General features: G+C 44.2%; 1 protein-coding gene across 1 annotated transcript in view; it reads left to right on the forward strand.

Moving 5' to 3' along the window:
* Window positions 1–18,123, forward strand: part of LOC146201656 (nose resistant to fluoxetine protein 6-like) — a 60,054-nt gene that overhangs the window by 4,070 nt on the left and 37,861 nt on the right. The gene's annotated exons all lie outside the window — the stretch shown is intronic.

Consider the following 18,123-nt stretch of genomic DNA (forward strand, 5'->3'; position numbering starts at 1 on the left):
TCTGATTCTGGACCACGTATCAGTTCCGTAATCTTTGTTTGTTAATGCTCGATGTCGCGAGTCACACCTTTATCAGTTTCGTTGTAGCGCAAGATGCACCGAGATCTGTCTCGAAGGTTCCGGCCACTCGGGTGTCTTTCCACAATGTTCCAGCCCGTGCTGGTAGCTGTTTGCGACGTTACCTAGATTGTTCTGTGCAGCGTTTAAATTGAGCGTTGACGAGTGTGATGGGCATTCTTTGTTCGACGATCGACGAGCACGTTTGCTTCGATCGCCGCCGCCGAGTTGCTTAGTTCTTTTGCGGGCGCAAGTCAGCCCAAATAGAGTTTCTTTAGTGCAATCATCGACCCCTTCATTTGTGTCGTCGACCTCGTTACCACTACGTGACAATATCTTGACTCATGAGTAGCACAATTTATAGTGTTTCGGCAATGAGTGTGAACTAAGCCTGTAATCGTAGCTTGCCTGCACAAACTGTCAGTCAATTATTTCATGGGCCATTATTATAAGGGTTGATTGGGTGATGAAGAAAGCAGTAGCAATAATTAATTAAGTCATCTAAATGTAAAATTAGTTATACAATTATTTGAAAGAATTGTTTGATTTAGCCAGTCACTCAGAAATCGCTGGGCCATTTCATTACTTAGGTGAATTAGTTAATTACTGACACAGTCAATAAATTTATTTATTTGTTAGGTAATAATTGTGCAAATTAGTAAACTATTTGAATTGGTCCATGACTTAGAAATTTTATTTATATATTTATTTATTATTTTATTTTGAACTTACTGCAGGCTGAGCGCCCAAGCAGGAGTGGCATACATTTACATGAAATTCAAAAAAGCATGAAAGCACAAGGTACAAAACAACACATCGAGTAGACCAGTTGAAGCGGTTATTACTGCACATAAAATATAAGCACAGCAACAGTAAAAAAAAAACTGACACAATCAAAACCGACACCCAAGAACTGACAGGAGGCAATATTTCATAAGTCATTACATACTTAATTCAAGCATATCTAAAGACTGGAGGGAAGAAGCAGGCGAACTATTCCAATCTGCAGTTGTATTAGGGAAAAAGGAGAATTTGTATAAGTTAGTCATTGCAAAGTGAGGTGCTAAAGAGAGGGCATGAGAGTGGCGTGTCTGCCTAGTGGTAAGAGGGCAAACGTAAGGGCTAGGATCAAGTGCAAGTTTGTTATTAAGTAAAAGAAATAAAAATTTAAGACGGAGGAATTTTCTTCTTGCTTGGAGAGTGACAATACCATTTTCTGCCATTAATTCAGATACCGAATTGGTGCGACCGTATTTGGAATAAATAAAACGCACTGCCCGTCTCTGAATTTTTTCAAGAGCATTTATATTGCACATCGTATGGGGGTCCCACACTGTGCAAACATATTCAAGCCTAGGCCTTATAAGTGTTGTGTATGTGAGAAGTTTAACATGAGCGGGAGCATCCTTAAGCTTGTATTTGAGCAGGCAAAGTTAGCGAAAGGCTGAAGAGGAGATGTTAAGGATGTGTGTGTTCCAGCTGAGGCGGTTATTTAGTGTAACGCCGAGATATTTATATTCCTTCCCTTCGGCTAAACTGTGGTCCTGGACAGAGTAAGTGTACTGAAGCGGGTATTTTTTCCTGGTTATGCGAAGCAAGACAGATCTTTCTGAGTTTAGGAGCATGCCCCACTCCTGGCACCATTCTAGTATGTTAATTAGTTCGACATTAAGTGCGTGCTGGTCTTCGGGTACCACAATTTCATTAAAGATAACGCATTCATCGGCGAAGAGACAAATTTTCACGGGATCGTGGATCACATTAACTATATCGTTGCAAAATATCAGGAAGAGGAGTGGCCCGAGAACACTACCTTGCGGAACACCGGAAGATTGGAAGACAGTCGGAGTCTGAACCATTTATATGTACGTACTGAGAACGGTTGGTTAAGTAGGCGGAGATCCAGGCAATGAGGAAACAGGGAAGTTCAAGTTCCTTTAATTTGAAAATAAGTTTGTCATACGGAATACGATAAAAAGCTTTGCTGAAGTCAAAAAATATAGTGTCTATTTGTCAACCTTTGTAGAGGACAGAAGCGAAAAAATGAACAACTCTTAACTGTGTTGTGGTTGAAAACCCCTTTCTGAAGCCATGCTGGAATGGAGATAGAATATTGTGGTTATTTAGGTCAGAGATGTGAGTACTCACTATGTGTTCAAGCATTTTACAGGTTGATGATACCAAGGAAATAGGGCGGTAATCAGATACTGAGAGTAGGTTGCCTTTCTTCAACACATGCACTACGCGCGCTATCTTCCAGTCACCTGGAAGAAAGGACGATCTGATTGAAAGCTGAAAGATTAATACAATGTACCTTGCTAATTGCTCTGCATAGCGCTGGAGAAATGCATTTGGACAACCATCTGGTCCTGGGGATGATTTTACTTACAACCTTAACATCATATTAACAATGACCTGATATGAAATAATGTTAGTGTCAAGAGCATCACAAGGTGTGTTTACAAAGGGTTCAGAGATGGAAAAGATACTGCTGAAATGGCGGTTGAAATGTGATTCAATAGCCTCAGGATCTGTTATTAAGGTATCTTCATGTGAAATGTGCTCAATAGGTTTCTTACGCTCACTAACAAAGGTCCAAAATTTATCAGGATCTGAATTGATAAAATTAGGCAAGGTAGTGTTAAAATAAAAATGTTTGACTGACTGAATGGCGTTTCAAAGGGCGCGACGAATTTGAATAAAGTCATGTGAAGCTGTACGATTTTTTCTTGCCCGCTTCGCTTTCCTTTTTAAATGTATTATGCCCCTCATCCATGGATTATGTTTAGCAGTCTTTTTACTTAGGAAAGAAGCTGTCAAGACAAAAGAAGCATAAATTTTTAAACTTGTTCCGTAACGCATTAATGTCATTACCAGATAATTTTTCGAGGTGAGAATCTAGGCAATCTATTATGCTTACGTTATCGGCATGAGCGTAATCTTTCACAGTTTTTAGCATAAAAGCGTGATTGGGTCGAGTACCATGTAAGGAAAAAGTGACTAACACAATCTGGTGATCAGAAATCCCCGGATCAACTGAAACATTGTAGTTATTTATAAGACGGGAAATAAAAAAAAGGTCAAGAACCGAGTATGAAGAAGCAGTAACACGTGTTGGTTCTTGCACAACTTGGAATAGATTGTAGTAAAACATGATATCAAAGATTATACCAGAAGAGCCGTCAGAAACGAAGTCCGATTGTAAGCGACTCCAGTCAATATCGGGAAGATTAAAATCTCCGGCCACGATAAGCTTCTGGTTGCAGAATTTTTCCATATGCGTTTTAAGTTGAAACCAAAAATCGGGCGTCGAATCTGGCGGTCTGTACACTGCAAACAGTACAAAAACATGTCCGAATAGGCTGATTCTTAGACACAGAGTTTCAATGCATGAACATTTCTGCAAAATAGTGACTTCGATGTCGGTTTTCACAATAACACCTACGCCACCTCCCCTAGTCTCCCTATCCATGCGGTATATCTTATAGTTGGGTGGGATTAGAAGGTCATCGTTTATTGTACCGCTAAGCCATGTCTCGGAAATGACAACTACATGCGGGCTGTAAGAAAGAAGCACAGATTCAAGCTGAACAGACTCGTTTACGATGCTGCGGGCGTTAAAATTAAGTAGTCTGATGCATGTTTCACAGGAAAGGCATGGAGCACGTAGGGGTAAGGTTTTTTGCTTTTTCTTAATTAGCTTGCGGTAGTTCTGCACGTCGTCCCATACAATCAGATCACCGTCAATGTGCAGTTTGTCATGAATGGGAGCAACTTTTTTTCCATTGTCCCTATCAAATTTTGAGCTCTCCCATAACAGTTTTCGCGTTTTCAGCGTCTTATGACTGTAATCATTCTGAACACAAATGTCTGTTCCTTTGAGTTTGATGACGTTTTTGAAGACTGCCATCTTTTCATTGTAGTCTTGGAAGAAAACTATTACGGGTCTTTTGTCGCGCCCCTTGCCAAGTCTGTGAATTCTACCAACGGATTCACATTTCACACCTAGTTTATCGCTAAATACTTCGCCAATAACTTTGCGTTTTAGGACTTCTTCTGTTTCATCCGGTTCTTCCTTAACACCATGGACAACTACACTAGAACGCCTGCCCCTGTCTTCAAGATCTGTGAGCTTACGCGCTTGGAAAGTGAATGTACTTTCGCACATTCTAAGAAGATTGTCAAGCTCATCGAGTTTTTCTGTTTTGCTTTAGTCAGATATGTGGCTCTCAATTTCTTGAAAGCGAACTTTATTGTCTTCAGTCATGGTCTCAGTTTTTGCCCTCAATTCCTTAACTTCTGCATGCAATTTCAGTTGTCCATCAAGAATTTTCTGCAGTAATTCAGCATTGGTCGGTCCCGAGTTTAGTTCGTCTCCACATACAAGAAGCTTAAGGACAAGATAACAATCGTATGCAATTTTGCAGCACTGGCCTGGGCACGGCAGAACCACCAAAGCACGAAAGTCGTTTTTACAGTAGGAATAACGAATAACCTGCATAAGGTAAAAAAGTGGCTTGGTAAGCATCGTGCTCGCGGCAGGTCCGCCGTGCCCACTGAACTGGAAGCAGTGCAGCGATTCTTTTATACGCGAAGGTGTTGATGACGTCACAGTTGATGGGAATGTAGGCGGCAGCAGCAGATGGGGAATGTCATGCTCCAGCTCTGATTGCGATGCAGTTGAGTTGATAGCGACGGGCTGGCATACGTGCAGGAAGCCATCACTAGAGAGTGCGCCATACAGCGACGGGAAGCTGGTGATGCAGAGTGCAAGATCCTGCATAAGGTAGAAAAGGGGCTTGGTAAGGTGCTCGCGGCAGGTCCGCCGTGCTAGGGCATTATTAGGGTATTTCATCATTTAAGTGAGTTAAAGGCTCATTCAGTAAATTATTCAGTTACATTAATTGGTTCATTGGCAGACACACAGAAACGAACATGCAGCAACAGAACCGACAGCAGTAAGAGAAATGGGTTACCATTACTAGACCTAAGTCGATTTATGTGCAGCCCCCCTGGAATTCTTTAAACATTGAGTGTAGGACAGAATGCGTTTCGTTAAGCTAGCTTTAAAGCGTAAGGTAACGACCGACCGGTTTTTTTTTATCAGAGTGCCTTCCACGTGGCTCTTTCCTCCGGTTTCCCCTGAAAAGCGCTACATGGCAGGAAACAATGTCGTTTGTTGCAACCAGCTGCATTGAAGTTTGTTTAAAATCCTCGGTTCAAGTCTTGTAATATACTTTGTATATACAAATCTTGTGTAAATGTGGTTTTAGAGGTGTATAATATGGACTGTGATAAGTGGGGCATTGATTCGCACAGGGAAGATCCTGCAACTCCCGTGATTGCTGGAGGGCCCCCACCTATACTTTGGTCAGTCATCCGCTGCTGCAACGCCTCACGCATTCGATATTTATAGTTGATAGAGATGATGTGATTTGGCGTATGTTTACTGTGGAAGGACACCCGACAAAATATAACATACAGCTGAAAATTAAATGAATTACATCTTACTTTTCATTTTGCATTTTTTTTTTCAGTGCGTTATTAATAGAAGCCCGATGGTTGGTTGGTTGGTTGGTTGGTTGGATGGTTGGTTGGTTGGTTCACAGGAAGGGAAAGGCGCAGTATCTGTCACACCTGCTTCTGTGGGCACCTGAACCGCGCCGTAGGGGAAGGGAAGAAGGTGGGAGTGAAAGTGGAAAGAGATAAAGTGGAGCCGTAGTGGAGGACTACGGAGTAATTTCGACCACCTGGGGATCTTTGGTTGGTTTGTGGGGTTTAACGTCCCAAAGCGACTCAGGCTATGAGAGACGCCGTAGTGGAGGACTCCGGAAATTTCGACCACCTGGGGTTCTTTAACGTGCACTGACATCGCACAGCACACGGGCGCCTTGCTTTTCGCCTCCATCGAAAAGCTGCCGCCGAGGCCGGGATCCGATCACCTGGGGATCTTTAACGTGCAGTGAAATCGCACAGCACACGGACGCCACTTCGTTTCGCCTCCATCGAAACGCAGCCGCCGAGGTCGGGTTCGAACCCGGGCACTCCTGACAGTAGTCGGGCGTCTTACCACTGCACCACCCCGCGTTAATAAAAATATGCGGTGTAGTTTGTGGTGTGAACCCATGCCACCTTCCAGAGCTGGTGCATAAAGAAACCACCTGATGTTTGCCTTGATCGGCTGTAAAAGGGGAGAGAGGGAAAGCCCCACTCCCTATTCTTACAAAAAAAAGATATACCAAAAAAATTATTTAGCCAAAAGTGTAAGGATATGGCCGATCCTCTGCAAGATGGTTTGCTAGCCCAACGCTTACCATGCGAGTCAATTATGTGAAAAACAATAATCAGTAACGAACCAAATTCATGGGTTAACAGCACTCCTTTAAGGAGGACCGTCCTGTAAGTCTGAAGAGAACCGAGACAACAGACACCTCGAGAACAATGAAGCGGGCGCTACCACCCGTCTGTTGACTGTCAAGTCACATGCTACCTCTCGCGCCGACAAAATCGGGGGCCGCATACTAAGCGCAAATTGGTCTTTCCGAATGAGCATGTGTGCCCTTTTCATCACCGACGAGGCTTCAGTGCCAGAAGTACCAGCAATTCCTAACTTGGCGTCCATGACTGCGACAACCGCGATAGCCGGGAGTACAGTTAGCGAACGTGAACGCAGTACAGGATGTGTCTTAACGCGTGAACACCTTTCAGATGTCGGTTTCCGATTTCCTAGCGCCAGCTATAGCTCCACTTTTATGCCAATAAACTGTTAGAGAGCGCGCACCCCTAGCATATTATGTGGAAATAAAGGCGTGGAAAAGCTGAATAACATGAGGGGGCAATGTTGACGCTTTGGCGATGCAACTGCTGGCAACAGTGCTTGTGAAAGGTTAGACAACCGCTGTTCGACTATCCAAAATCGTCATGCAACACTCACGCCAGACATTTTCATGTCGAAACACTTTACTACGTGCTTGACGGCAGCAAGTATTTCATTATTCGCTAGTGAAAGGCGTTATCTAACCTTCCTCATCTTTCTCCGATGATAAGGCCCTGCAACCGCTTCTTTTCTTTAAAGGTGAGTCTTGGCAGCAGGGACAGCATGAAGCAAGAAGGCTGCCCACCTCACGTATAAACTAGTGTAGACCACTAATGGAAGTCATCTAAAATAGGCTGAAGAAATATTCGAGTGTGCCTACAGGCTTACAACACTATGTGACCAGCGTCTAAAACCCGCTTCACAAAAGCCAGCTTAATTCTGCGGGGAAGTTCCGGTGGCCATTCATCATCTGTAGTCTTCAAAAATATTGTCGCATTTGAAAGTTTTCTCTTGAGGCCATCAGCCTGAAAATGAGAGGCCGCAGAGAGATGATTTATATTAAGGAATCACGCATATGACACCAACGTGCCATGGCATAACTCTTCTAGCATATAACCGACATGGGTGTCTAGACGGGTGGAATAAACACACACAGAAGCGAGAATAAAAAAGGAAGTGTTTTTCGGACTATAGAAAAGCCTATCGTCCACGTTCTGTGAGATTGGTTTCGTCAACTCACCTATATAATGAGGTATCACTAACAGTATCACTAACATTGTTTGCGTTTTATTTCAAGACTACAAACGACAGTATGGCAGTTAGCGACTCTTTCTTATTTCAGTGCACCACAGCTGATGCAATGGAATCATTTAAAAACGAAATAAGTGCGTGTTACTGGTCTTTCATTTTTAAAGACATGCGCGGTCGAGTCATATTCCGCTTTTACAGAAACATTTGGGCGCTTATATAAACATTTCCCTTTCAAAAGAGGCACATGCTCAAACAAAAATAAGAAAGCCTAGATCACGCCATGTCACGTGGGAATGATAACGCGTAAAAACCGCTTGTACCATTCGTTCCTGCGCACGCGTTCGCCAGAGGCTTTGCAGGTATTCAAAAGACACGGAATAAACTGAATGCCGAGATTAGACGGGCAAAGCATGCATATTTGCAGATATATTAGAGATCAACCTTATTTAGCTTGGAAAATAGTGAACAAAGTATTGGGCCGAGCAGCTTCAACTCGGCCCCAGATAAGGTCATTGCTGACGGTAAAGAACTCACCAGCAAGTCGCTTGCGAATTACTTCAATAACCATTTCGTCAGCCTCGGCGCAACAGCACAGCTTGGGACACAGGATGAAAATATAATTTGCAGCCCGGTAAGAATTTTTTTTAGGGAACCCACTGACTAAACAGAAGTGTCCAGAACATTCATGAGTCTCAATAACAGCGTTGCTTTTGATTGTGATAATATGCAAATTAAACCGGTAAAGTACGCATTGGAATTCGTTCTTCCAGTGCCGGTGCACATATTTGACTTAATTTTTGAATCTTGCGTCTTTCCTGCAGATATGAAACGTTCTAGAGTTTCGGTCATTTTCAAAGGCGGTGATAAGAACATCCACGACTAATTACAGGCCAATAAGCATTTTTCCTGTTTTTTTCGAAAGCCCTTGAAAAACTTATGTTCACACGTCCAATGAAATATTTTGCGCTAAACAATGTCTTTAGCGATGATTTACATGGTTTTAGACCAGGGAAATCAACCGAAACTATTCTCATAACTCTTAAAGAAGCTATATAGTGATAAAAATTTTTTACTCTTGGCCTTTTCGTAGATTTTGCGAAAGTGTTTGACTCTTTAAGCAACGGAATTCTCGTACCAAAACTATCTCAGTACGGAGTCCGTGGCACACCTCTGGAATTAATTAAATCCTACTTAAGTGACAGATAACAAAAGGTAATATTGGGTAATCACCGATCAAACTTTCTAGCGGCCACTAACGGTGTTCCGCAAGGAAGCTTACTAGGAAAGCTGTTATTTAATGTCTTTATCAATGATATTGTACACATTGACGAATCAATTAAATTTATCCTTTAGGCCGATGACTCTTCTGTACTCAGGCCCGGTCCAGATGCAAATGTGCTGAGAGCAGTGCCAAAATGTCCTTGTAAAGTTATCCTCATGGTCAAAGTCAAATGGACTGAAAGCCAATCCATCAAAGACGAAAATAATAATTTTCAGAACCAAAAACAAAGCTTATCATTTAAACCACCCTATCACCTATGAAGGCCTGAATGTAGCAATAGCTGAGTCGCATGAAATACTAGGTGTCACATTTAGCAGCCGTCTAAACTGGGACTTGCATGTTGTAGATATGCAAGAAAATTTCCAAGGCAGTTGGCGCTGTCTCACGTTGCCGTGCAATCCTTCAACGCCAATTAAGCTCCAACTATATGATGCATTATTTCCTTCGCACATCTAATACTACTATTTCGTCTTGGGAACCAGAAAAATTACTAAAATGCAGAAAATATATATCCTGCAAAAAAAAAAAAAAAGGTTCTCCGGTGCATGCAAACCACGAATACTTCTGTCACTGCAGTCCTTTGTTCGCGTCCCATAATATCATCCCCGTGTCGTGCTTGTACAAATTGTGTATATTATGCTCATTTTATATTTCACGAGGCTTCTTCCACGATTTCTTGATTGCCACCGCATTATTAAAACGTCACGAAAGCATGGTTTCAACAAGGAACTCTGAAATTTGGTTCATCCCACGCTTTGGCACTAATTATAAAAATCAGTCCATAAAACATGACCGCCCAGCATCACTAAATAGGTACGTTTATGATACTAAGCCAACGCTAAGCCAGTTGAGGAACCAATTTCTTAACATGTAAGAATAAAAATCGCATGAGCACAGGGTAGGGCGATTGCGTGTACTTAATGTATTACCGTCACTTTTTTTTTTATGGGTCCGTGCCAGCCCTATCGTTGTTTGTTGCCACATTTTTACTTTCGTTGCTTTGACGTCCAGCTGCTGATTCCAAGGTCGCGGAACCGGCCATGAAGGTCTCATTTCGATGGGGACAAAATGCAGTAAACGCTTGTCTGCTAGGATGTCAATTCGCGTTAATAAATCCCAGGTGATCGGAAGTAATGCGGAGCCCTCCGCTAGAGCGTCCCCTCACAACTCGCGTACAGCTTCTGACGTTAATCGTCATATATAATATCTGCACGTAGACATCAAGCAAAAAGTGAAAGAAGCCTCAAAAAAAGCTGCTGAACATCCTCTCATCCTTGTTACAGCTCTATGACGCATACCTTAAGCGTTGCATTGTAATACTAAGTGAGGAGCGCCGTTTGTTTGTATACGCGGTATGTATAGCGGCATATGCGCCTCACGTTCACGGGTAAAGGATGTCATTTCGTAACCTTCGGTTGCCTATAATATCGGGTACTTTAAGCGGAAATGTTTGCCGAGAAACCAACTATATTTTTTTCCTCAATGCATTCAGTTCTGCTGAGCATTGCATCGGAATCTCCGAAAGGACGACGCCCCATACCATAGATTCTTGCCGTGGGCTCTTTGCGTCAACAGTTTGATGTTGTTTTATGCTTTGTTCGATTCAAAACTCACTGCGCAGTTTTCCTGCCATTGTGAGGAAGTTTTCACTACAGAGTCTTTGTCAAAAGTCTCGAGTCGTGGGAGTAATTCGCTTCTAAGCCATACCATGAGGTAGCAATTCGTGTCCTCAATAAGACGATTTTGTGTCCTGTTCCCTACAGCGCGGGTGGAACTTCCACGGATGCTAACGGGTACACTCTACACTGATTGGAAGCAGATCCCCTAGGTTCTAAACCTTTGAGAAATACACGTTGAATGTCCATGGATCAAGGGCATGTTTTGTTCCGTGGAAAGACGTCAAGCAACCATGCAGGGTGCATCGATGACTCTTCTGCAATCATCTGAGGTTTATATGTCCCGTGAGGTCATTAGGTTCGGTATTTCCGTTCCATGATTGGTGCACTTTCAAATAAACTGCTTGGATACCGTCGCTGCTCTTGGGCTCATATATTCTGGTCTGCCCTAGGAGAATGCGTCGGCCGTGCACCTTGTGTCTCCACGCGCGTTGCGATGATATCAGTTTGCTCACAATAGCCCCTCTCCTCACCTGATGCCACCGACTGATGCAATCACTGCGGGCGTCAGAGCATTATGGATCACGCAATTCCAGATAGCAGCTCCGTTCAGGGTGGCAACGTGTAAACCAAAATAAGCACTGTGCTGGGTGAACATTGCAGTGCGTCTGCGATATTCGAGCTATTCGTTCGGCCTGCAATAAAAACTGGCAGTGGCTTAGCTCAGCTATGCCAGGATATACGTAGCGAGAGGTACGTATCTCTGGCTGAGCTTGTTGTGGTCATCTATGTTTAGCAAGATCCTCTTCTGTTGGTTCCCGTGAACTGAATTACTTTTGCATAGGCCCCATCTCGGCGGTTATGATCCGTCTATTACGTTCGACAGTCTGGTATCACTGTCGAGGGGCAACTTACTGCAGCTGTCTTGATTTAACTTTCGTGTCTCGATGCCTTACCAGCAATGTCCAATGGTTTGCAGATATAGAAACACACGGAAGTGACCAAATTCCTACATATGTGATCATTAATGGCCTTTCCACATCCACATCTGTCCCACGAATGCGCCACATCGATTGGTCGGCATTTCAAGCACTTATGGAAGATGCTTGCACAGCAGGCCTCTCTGCAGGTATTGAAGAAAAAATTAAGCAGGCCATGATAAACGCGACGTCTTTCTTCACCCCAATGCCTATCTACACAGAGTTTGATACGGAATTAGCGCCTGCGATCATTGCGATGGAGGGCAGAGCGTAGATACCGGCGCACGAAGGAGCGCAAAAAGGGACGCAAAAGGAAAAGAAGGAACATTCGTCCTATTCCCTTTCTACGTCCATGTCTCTTTTTGCTCTGTGTCTTCGTGAATCTTGCTTACCCGCGTAGCAATGCAGCAATAAACTTGAAACGTGCCTCCATATTTCAGACCTCCCCTATATGTGCAGGAACACTCAGCGCTAGCGATGTTGACATCCGTAAAATCGCTCTGGAAGCGTGCAACGAACGGGTGCTGCTTCGCTCGGACTGCGGGACGTTTTCAGGTACAGGCCGTGACCTCCATTACCGTTCTTCGTTTTACATCGACTGATGCAAATATTTTAGACAAAAATAGGTGCTCACTTTGAGTAAAACAGTGTGACCCAGTCGGGCAATCAGGGAAACTTCTGAAACCCACACTAATCACAAACGGAGTCCTTTCTACGGTCGCCATCTTTGCTGTACTACGAGCGAACTGAACATGCCTCATAGAGTTGTCCAAAAATGGGCTGAAAAGTTTACCAGACAATCTGGCTAGTGAAAGTCCACTCCCTAGCTATACATTATTCCGGTCAGCGCAGTGCACCCATATATCCAGGATGAAAAGTTCGTGCGACTGGTGCACGCGTATCAATGTGCCACGAGACCGCTGAAGTCTTCGATATAAGCGTACCTACATGCATGTTTCTTTTTGTTGGCTATACGTACACTCATCAACTTGGATATTTTTACTGTCTGGCTCGCTATCCTTCAAAGCTAATGGTAGAGTTCTCCGCAGGGAGACTGTGTAATTATAACAGCTGTGTAAATAAGAAATGCGGTCTTTTCTATTTTTGTATCAGCGTGAAACTGGCGACGTAATCGCATCGTGCAATCTACGGTGACATGTTAGCGCATATAAATATAGGGTGAGTTTGCATGGTGAACAGAGACGCGCTCCGCATACGCTATTTAGAGCGTGAATATCATTGGGATCCTGAGACGACTCTCGCCGGTGATCTTCTTTTCTTTTTCTTTTCCTCCTACGCCATATTCCATACTTCTAAAATGGCCGCTTGGCTTGTACGAGAGACACGCGTTCACAAACGGTTTCGGCGAAATAACAAGACACGAGGGGCAGTTCACGTTACTGGTGCTGCAGGCACTACATAGCGTCGGTCCTTATAGCAGCATCTGCTTGTGCAAGGCCGAGCTATAGAAAGAGCGAAACGCTGGATTCGGCACTAGAGCTGCGCAAGGGCTCGGGCCAGCCCGAAAGCCCGACCCCGGCCTAGCCCGCGGTCCGTGCTCGGGCCGCTCACAAGCCCTTTCGCTCGGGCTCGGGCCAGGTCCGGGCTAAAAATATATTTGTCTGGGGTGGGCCGAGCCGGGCCGGGCCGGACCCCCAGATCATGAACACATGCAATATTTGTGAAAGCGCGAATGCGGCCGTATAGTGCGATAAGCGTCTAGAATGCACAGCATTTTCCCACGTCATCCCCGCATGAGAGCTTCCAAGCTATTTGCCGGCGTTGACGCCTTTCCTCCCCGCCTCCTCGCCACGAGAGGCCGCTTGTGGGCTATATTTAGTTTAGAGTTTCGCTTCTGCGCTTTGGCAACACCGGCGCTGATGTTTAGGTGTCTGCTTAAAGAATTCGAGCCATAGTTTCGCTAATCACTGGTTTGTATTGTGACGCACACCTGCCCCGAAATGACCTCGTTTGAAGCGGGACATAGCACAAAGCATCTGCGGTGCAAGAGTGTCCTCTTGTGGCGAAATTTTCACGTGAAAGCCACATGGTGAGCCAGGTGAGCTCATTGAGTACCTAGCCATAAAATCAACCCCTTTTCTAGGTTTACTGCTTGCGCACTTTTAGAGAAGAAAACAAGCTGCTTATCGAAAAATTGCTTTCCTATCAGATAACGTGTTAGTCGTAGAAGTGAAAGAAATCTCAGCGCTACCGGGTTTATTATCCAGGAGTGCCGCAAATGCCTCAATTCAATGGATAACTTCCTTTTGTGTAATAGGTTAACTCTACGTATACGTGCTGTGCCCCTATATATTTAGCAAGTTTGTCATTTCAACCGTGAGAACTCAACATTTTAATATCTTGGATAAACTTATCATCCAGAAATTATTTTCTTTTCTTTCATCCCTTCAACTGCAATTATAGCATGACGGGCCGGGCCGGGTCCGGGCCTTAAATTTAATCGCCGGGCTGTGTCACGCCGGGCTCAGTCCTTACCCGTGTCGGGCCGGGTCGTGTTCTGGTCTGTAGCATCAGGCCCGGGCCGGGCTCGGGCTGAAATTTTCGGCCCGTGCACACCTCTATTCGGCATTATGCGTTTGTGGTCCAACTAAACCGTATATTTGTGTTATGATGCTTGCATCTCCCTTCACACACACACACATATACACTCACTCACTCACTCACCTCACTCACTCACTCTCTCGCACACACTCACTCACTCACTCTCTCGCACACACTCACTCACTCTCTCTCGCACACACTCACTCACTCACTCTCTCTCGCACTCACTCACTCACTCTATCTCGCACTCACTCACTCACTCTATCTCGCACACACTCACTCTCTCTCGCACATACCCACTCTCTCACTCTCTCTCGCACACGCTCACTCTCTCACTCTCTCTCGCACACGCTCACTCTCTCACTCTCTCTCGCACACGCTCACTCACTAACTCTTTCTCGCACGCACTCACTCTCTCACTCTCTCTCGCACGCACTCACTCTCTCTCACTCTCTCACTCTTTCTCGCACGCACTCAATCTCTCTCACTCGCTCACTATCTCACTATCTCACTCTCTCACTCACTCACTCACTCACTCTCTCTCGCCACACTCTCTCTCTCTCTCAAAGACACATTCCCTCTTTAGATTCCTCATTTCGCCCGCTGCCATCTGTTGTCCTTCTGGTGTTTAGAGTATAGCCTCGAAACAATCAGCTGGAGAAAAAAAATATTGAGCCAGCTGCGGGGTCAGTCAGCCGCTCCAATTAACATGTTTGTCTTTTATAACGCGCCTCACAGCGACCTGTCAAAACGCACAGTGCTGTTAGTCTCCGCAAAGGGAACAGCAGAGGCATGTGAAGGCTATTGGGGGGCCTGTTTACGATTATCAGCGTTTTTCGCCAGTTTACCGTTTACAGTTAACCTTGTAGGTTTGAGCAATATACAAAAAATGTAAAAAAAAAGGCTTCCTATCGGCGCTGGTTATAAATTAGCCACCCCAGGAACAGCCCATGCTCCCCCCCCCCTCCCCCCCTTAAAGAAGTTAAAAATAAAATGAAGCTGCTCACGCATAACGCGAGAAAAATGCAAAAGCGTACGCAAATATTTACAAGTTTTCAATACCACAAAGGTAAAGCCCGTCTATAGGTCGAAATTTGAGTAATATTAAAGGAGAGCAAAAATAATGACAATGTTTCACGCAGTTAGAAAAAACCTTCTAAGGTCACCGATTTTAAGGTTTGTAGCTCGAATTTGTACTCCGTTCAGTGCTTCGCGCCGAAAAAACAACTGTGCTTTAAATGTGTTATCTGGTTAGAGGGCACCCCGACTTCACTCCTTTCATGCAGTTTTGGAGGTATTGCATTTCCATCTGCTCAAGCTTCCTGTTTATCCGGAAGAGTAAATTCTAGTGAACTCTGGAGTCGATCATCAAAAATTTTCATTTCCGTCCAGTATAAAAAATTCTGCCTGCATTTCACTGCTCACTGTTCAGAATGCGTATATCACAGCTGCACAAAACACAGTAAGCGAAGCCTCGGTAGATGTTTGAGGACAGAACTTGTTTATTTCTCTTCTGTCATCATCCAAATGTATCCACTTTGTCAAGTCTATCCAGTTCGCTGTATGCACAGCCGAAATCCTTTATGAGGTCAATTTCTTAGTGCGTTACTAGCTTCGTAAATACGCCAAGTTTTAGGACAGAAATTATCTAACATTTCCCCAGTCCTGAACAAAGAGGGAGGGTGGAAAAGGGAAATCCGGTAGGTTGATCAGAAGAAAGCAAAAGGGAACGCACAGGAACGCACAAACCGATCTGATTTAGAAATGAAGCATATAATAACGACTGCTAGTTAGGCGCGTGCTTATTTTTTATTTTATTTATTCATACTGTTAACCCTCTATATGAGGGTCATTACAGGGAGGGAAATACATACAAGTACAATTCTCTTCGCTAAAATACGCTCTATAGAACAGAATTATAGATTTGCACTGTAATGGTCCAAGAAAGTGTTAACACCTATCTAAAAATTTTCTACTTCTGTTTGGTCCACAACTTCGCTTGGCAGTTGGTTCCAGATTTCTACAGCATCGGGAAAAAAGGAGTAGCGATATACATCAGTACGTGTAATAATAGGTTACAATAATACCTTACTGTTATGTTTTTTTTTTTTTTTTGTGTGTGTTAAAAAAAGAAAGCAACACGAGCCAGACGAAAACTAAGAAAGAGCGGTTGTATCCTGTTACTTTTCCTTCACGTTTTCGTCTAGTTTGCGCTGTTTCTTTTTTTTTTTTTTGCAAGTATAAAATAGAACAAGAAATTAAGGCTCTGCACAAAGCGAGCTCAAGCCTTTCGCATAAGCGTTACACTTGAGAAATTGTTTCATTTCTGAGTGTATGGTGAGAAGGTCCTTCTGTGGGTCCTTACATTTTTCTCCTTAATCTCGCTATCAGAATTCATTGCTAGAATATGTAGATGCCGTGCTCAGTCCCTTTGGCGTCTTCTGACGGGGACCAAAATAGCATATCTTAATATATGTGTGACCGTACAATCTCCTGGTTTCATGCAAAACAATCACTCGTCGCTCACTTTCGTCATCCAAGTCTGCCGCTAGTGAACCGTCTTCATTCGGAGCGTCTTTATGGGAGGACTATGTGAAAGCATCCGCAAGTTTTAGAGTGGAAAGGAGCCGCTCCGCCGAATTAACGATAGTTGTAGTACGCCGCTGCTCGGGTCGAGCATAAAAAGCTCTAATCCCCGATTGCCAATATCGCCACCACCCTCGCAAACAGACCGACATCGGTACCCGATGCCCCAGACAATTCTGCCATCGCCAGGGCCTCACAACAGTTGCTGTCAGCACTTGCTTTAACCTTCCGGAGTGCAAGAACATTTTGCGCCAATGGAAGGTAAGTGTAAAGGGACAGAGAAGAAACGTAACAACTGCAAATAAATAAGCGCTCATTTTTATGATCACAGCAACCGTCTGAAAGATAAAATACGAATGAGACATTTGTACGAATTCTTCCTTTCAAAACGAGTTCTCCAATTCCCGCGCACTTTGCACAAGCCGTAGCTAACACTTACCGGAGTGTCTCACCTTTGGCCCGGAGCGAAAGCATGAGCAGCGAGAGGACCCATGCAGTGTTGTCACGAATCCCGGCTCGAATGTGTCCAAAACCAGCACACCGGCGCCAGCTTCTTAGTGAATATTTCCTGCCAATCCACCTTAACCGTCGCACTTTTTTTTTATTTTATTTTAGCAAGCCTAATGCGCCTGCAGCTGAGTCCGATAACAGATGACAAGATAAAAGCTTACATAACGCGCGAGAGAGACAGAGAGAAAAACATGGTCGATTCAGTATGGTTACGGTTCATGCGAATTAGGTGCGCTGGCACTTCGATTTTCACATCGGTTTCGGTTTCGGGATGCACATACCCCTTACCATATAGTCGTAATCTACCACGTTATGTTAAAGACCAACTGGCAGAGATATAAAGCCCGGCTTTAGCCAAGCCCTAGAAACGTGCTGGTGTGGTCTTCATCGATTCTCATCTGAAAATCTGCCCAAGTTGGCAGCTGCTGCCAGTTCGCCCACGTCATCAGGTCTTGTTACGTCACAAAACTCGGTGACCACTCAGTGGCCTGCCATGCCACCTGCCAACTACCACCTGCCAGAGGCGTGCTTGTAAAGAGGACCGGGCAAGCAAGCAAACGTAACTGAAATGCGGGATTGAATGTCTGAGTGCTAGAGCGTAAAAAAAAACAAAAAAAAAAAAACAAAAAAACAAAATGAGTAATGGTTCACTCGTTGCTCTTAAACAACGCTGGGTATTCAACTCGTTCCAGTATCCAGCCGTGAACCTCGTTTCCGACAGGTAAAAGAAATGGTTTAAACAAGAGCCAAACTATAAGGTATTCTGCACAGAAAGGAAATTGTAGGCTTTATGAGCGAAACGGGGATTACTGTACACAATAGGGAGATTAAAGTTTTTCATGGCCAACTCTCCGAATAACATTTTGCGATACGCGGGCAGCATTCTCTGAATGAAGCAAGGGTGCGGCGACTCAGTAAATTACGCTTGTGACCCACCGCCTGCGCTCTGCTGTTTTACATGTT

The sequence above is a fragment of the Amblyomma maculatum genome, chromosome 1, assembly GCF_055883805.1.
Source record: "Amblyomma maculatum isolate TAMU_Amacu chromosome 1, ASM5588380v1, whole genome shotgun sequence".
NCBI lineage: Eukaryota > Metazoa > Arthropoda > Arachnida > Ixodida > Ixodidae > Amblyomma > Amblyomma maculatum.